The sequence below is a fragment of the Lissotriton vulgaris genome, chromosome 6 (assembly GCF_964263255.1).
Source record: "Lissotriton vulgaris chromosome 6, aLisVul1.2, whole genome shotgun sequence".
In the NCBI taxonomy this organism is placed as follows: Eukaryota; Metazoa; Chordata; class Amphibia; order Caudata; family Salamandridae; genus Lissotriton; species Lissotriton vulgaris.
The window spans coordinates 1453184461-1453189492 of record NC_141694.1 but is presented as its reverse complement, the minus strand read 5'-3'; the positions used below and the strand labels follow the sequence as shown (position 1 = coordinate 1453189492).

Here is a 5032-nt window from a genome sequence, read left to right as displayed (position 1 = left end):
CAGGTGAAGGGCGGCGATAAAAATATTACCGCTAACCCTACTTAGCGATAAATATCGCTGTAGGTTGGTAATATGCCCCAAGATTTCTAAATAACACTCTCTAGGTGATACTTATGAGTACTCGCATAGGTAAGGTCTCACAGAGCTTCACTGTAAAGCACACGTTTTCACCTGAAACACATAACTAATTCCCCAAACACTTTAGATTTCACAAGTCATTAGCGAACCTCGGGGCATATTACCAAGGGCCCTTATCGCCGCCTTAGCTGGACTTTTTCCCGCTAAAGCAGAGATAATTTTCTCGCCCAATTACCAAGCTGACGCTAACACCAGTTAGCGACAGCTTGTAGGCAATAGCGAGCATTTTGGGGCCCGCTTTGCATGTCTGCGATATTTATCGCTAATGACATGCAAAGTGGGCGAGACAAAATGTTAGCGACTGAAAACAGTCGCTAACATCGCTATCGCCTATGATCAACACAGGCGTAGCGTTGGAAATATTTGCGCTAAGCGCGAATATCTCCAAAAGCTAACACCTGCCCTGACCAGTTCTTGCCTTGTTATCCAATAGGAGGCGGATAACATGGCTAAGAGCATTGTCACGCTAATGCGTGAATATCGCTGTATTGACAGCGATATTCACGCATTTCGCCTGATTTTTATCGCTTTTGAGATAAACCTTGCTAATAGCAAGTTATCTCAGCGATAAAAACAGGTGCAGGGCGGTGATAAAAATATTACCGCTAACCCTAATTAGCGATAAATATCGCTGTAGGTTGGTAATATGCCCCCTCGTGTATATGAACTATTTGTGAATGCATTTCCGCATCACCACAGAATTTGAAGGAGCGCACAAAATATATTTAGTGTGTTTCAAGTCTGGGTACTATGTCCAGCTAAACAATTGCAGACATATGCTATGCAAAAATTAGTCCCTTTAAATTAGAATTGAATTTATGTTCAAAACTTCCATCTCCATATGTGAATTAAAACTTTCTCTCTGCCGTGGATTATTAACCAACTGAACTATCTCACCACTGAACTGCACAAAAACTGCCACCCTACCATAGGCTCATTCCATGTGCCAGCTCAACCACCTTTTAACCTGTCACATATAGCTTATGTCGTTGCTGTTATAAATTAATGTTCATTTTTCACTTTTTTCTGCACATCTTTTTGAGCTCTGGTTCATTGGCCGGCTGTCTCGCCGTTCCTTCCTTTCCTATGTTTTGCCCATATCTTTCCTTTGTATTATTTCTTTGCTGTTCGCCCTTCGGGGTTCCCTTCCATTTCCCTTTCTTGCTCTGTCTCCCTTCCCGTTTCGAAGCTGCCAGCTTCTTTTCTTGCAAGCAGTAGAATTTTAGCATCTTGTTTAGTGGTATTACTGTGGCATGGCTTTAAGTTGTATGACTGTTTAGTTTTTATGAGAGAGTGTGCGAGGATGGGTAAATGTAATAACATATTGAGGGTCAAGTGTAAGGGAATCCAGGGTTTTCCTTGCTCCCTCTATTTGCTTGCCCTTAAAGTCTGGTATTTTACCTCTGAAGTGCCTGCAGCCTGATGAACAGAACTTGCTACAAGTGCTCAGTGTACAGCATATGTCTTTTGATTTCTAAATTTCCATAACTGAATTTCGTCTACATATTACCAGCCCAGTGCAGAGAGCAAAGATATGGAAAAAAGACTTAAATATATTTTTGCCCCACTTACTTTTAAACAATAAGACAGGACTTATTTCCTGCTGCATACAATGCAATGGATCACTTAATTTGTAAATTGTGATTGTAAAGTCCTGTTACATCCACAATGGGAATGAAAAGACTTGGTGTAAAATTATATTTGTGTTACAAAATACTCTTACGGTAGTTACAAGATATGAAATGCATCGTGTCGGGGTTCAGTTGTAGTGCCTTTAAATTATATAACCATGACTTTCAAGAATCACACTTGTCTCACACCTAGAACTCAGACAAGCAAGACAAGGATTCCTGAAAGAGCTCCACTTGGCTGAAATAAAGGGAAGTCATAAGGGTCTATATTTTATTGGTTTGAGTAGACCCGTTGGGATCAGTGGTTGGGAGAACAAGCTGTAATCGTCGCTAGGCGACCGCGACTGGTCAGGAGCTGCCATCATGGACAAACAGGAGGAACTTTTGAAAGAGGCTGAGGCGTTGGCAAAGCACATGTCATCACATAAATGTGATCTGGCACCGGATCACACTTCTGAGTCTGAATTTTCTGCAGAGGCTAAGGAACAGTTATTAGACCAGTGTGAAAATATATGGGCACAAATGGAAAAGTGTCAGAGCAAACTAAACCAACTGGGCACAGAAACCTTGCCGGAGACAGATACTCAGCTGTTTTGGTTGATGATGCAAGTGAATTCTCTAATGGCAGAGTGCACCCAATGGCAGTAAAAAGAGCCAGAGATAATCTCTGCTAATCAAGAGGTACTCTTAGCATTAGGAAAACAAGGGCTGCAAAACGTTAATCGGGAGCTTGAGATGGTCCTTTCTTCTGCCCGCTTGAGGAATAAGAAGCTGAAAGAGGAGCTGAAAATGGATCAACGTTGGTTAGAAGAGCACCAGCAGCTAGTTCAAGCCCTTTCACCGAGGCAGAATGAGCTGCAAAGCCACGTGGTGCAGATTTCAGAGAAAAGAGTCTGTCGAGAGATTGAGCAGAAAATTGCTAAAATCCGGGTCTATGAGCAAGACCGGTACTGAAAGCTCTTGGTGAATTTCTAGAAGAACATTTCCCCCTCCCAGAGAAACATGAAGAAACGAGTAAGAAGAAAAAAATCCTGCCTACAAGATCAGCTACACAGTTGAAGACTTTGCATGACATTTTAGAGGATCTTATGAATAAGTTGTTGGTTACTCCCCATGACCCATATGTGCCAATTGTGGAGTCTTCCTGGCCTCCTTACATCGAGCTGCTGCTGCGCTACCGCATAGCATTAAGACACCCACAGGATCCAAACACGATGCAACTCGAAGCCTTCCATCACTAAACCAACCACAAGCATAGTCGACCTTTCCAGTATATGTTGTAGGTTCGTTTGGTATGCCAATGTTTAGCCAAAGTAAATTTAAAAAAGAGATTGACTCTTATTTGGACTTATCCTGTACCATCACTCTGGTCTTTTTTTGCTTATAGGCATTTCTTTTAAGATGGTCCCTAGGACCTGTAGGTTCTCTTTTTTCATGTAAATAAAATGTTGGACATTTTAAGATATGTTTTCTTAAATTTCATTTTTATCTCGAACTGTGTACTGCTCTACTTTCACTTCCCATTAGAATTTTAAATGTTATTAACCAAGGTTCAGAATTGCTCAGGTAATTCTAACCAATTATGGTGTTGGATTACATACACGCTGCTTGAATGATGTAAATCATTCCTAGTTAGCACCATATTACATCTTGTAAGGGTGTACAATTGTATTTCTTGTATTTTTGAACCAGTTAGTACTGTTTTACAGCACCGGAAGTCAATGCTCGTTTCTGGTCTCCATAGGAAAAAAAGCAAACATTTGTTAATGCTGCAAAACGCCACAAACTGCCACAAAAGAAATTGAGCAAAATTGTAAGAAGAGCGCTATTATGCTCCTTTTCGTCTGCCACAAAAAAGAAATTAATGATGAGAATATGTGCAAATTCCACAAGAATTACCAGTTCCAGACTATACGAACCAGCATTTTACACCATGCGTAAACACCTCCTCCCCAAATTGCATCATGTTTTATCTGGTGAAAACCAGGTGGGCATTTAGCCACGTCAGGAGGAGCAGTTTGCACACGACTTCTTGTAATCCATTTTGCCTGAAGTCATATTTGTGCCCAAAAAGGGGCCCAGTTGTAATCAGGGTCTGTGTAAAATAAATATCATTAGGGTGCAAGTTAGTAAGACCCGGTGTTTTTTTGTAATGTGGTCCTACATTGTCCTACTTTGGGATGCGGGTATGATTTGAACGAATTGTCCAAAAACGAACTGTGAAGAGCACTTGTGTGAAAATTGTGTCATAGCTTTGAAATGTACATATGTTTATGTGGACTGTTTTTGCGCTCAGTATGCTCAGGTCCACAAACAATCACAGCCATTAATGCAGTACAGCTACAAGGACAATTGAGGCCATTGGGCGTTAACGCTGTCAATAATTCATCTCACTGCTCACTTTCTTTTGGAAAAGGTGCGATATTACCAATTGCCCATCTGTGAAATAATTAATACTTATTTGTTTATTCAAGCTTGTTTCTTGTGTTTACTCAAAAGAAAATATTGTTTTGTTTCATGTTATAGAACTTGAACCATGTAAAATTTACAATAATTTGGTGAGAAAAGCATCTAATTGAGACTGATTAATGTGAGATCATTACAAATGTAGAAAACATTTGTCAAGGTTTTTCAACCTTTGATTGCAGACAGATGTGTCCAGCCTGGACGAATTACAGAAGACCAGTTACTACTGGGCATTTCTTGTGGAGTTGGAGAATGAGTTAGAGGGACTTCCTTAGCACTAGAAAAAAGGCTGGAATCTAAGAAATCTGGAAGTATGAGGACTTTCCTTCAAACAGAGCTTCTGGAAAAAGTTTGGACCATGCTCAAACTTCCCCTGCAAAAGGATACAACCGTATTAATTTAACTTTACTGTTTTTGCCTCTCTGAACTTGACACAGAGATCAAGAATACAACTGAACTGCCCAATCATTGTAGCAGAGTTTGTTGGACAGAACCTTCAAATTTGCCCAGCTGGAAGGATTTCTCTCCAGATAAATTTCTAAGTACCTAGATAAAATCCTTCAGCTTGACCAACAACCAACATTCATGGACCACATACAATTGCAGGTCATAGATGATATTTGTAATTTTTTCTAAATGTTTTGCTTTTCCCATAAAATAATAGCAAGTGCAGTCTATTTTAAACATGCCACTCGCAATCTTCTACCTCTTTTTTTATTTACCCCAGAAAGATAGGGAACTTTCATTTCTGAATGGTAAAAAAACAATGAAACTACCACTACGTCATGTCAAAGGTG

The 5032-nt window shown here is 40.1% G+C and overlaps 1 pseudogene; it reads left to right on the top strand.

The window, feature by feature from the left end:
* The first annotated feature begins 2123 nt into the window (after positions 1-2123).
* LOC147708990 (centromere protein K pseudogene) lies at positions 2124-3010 on the top strand (annotated as a pseudogene).
* Positions 3011-5032: the final 2022 nt, after the last annotated feature.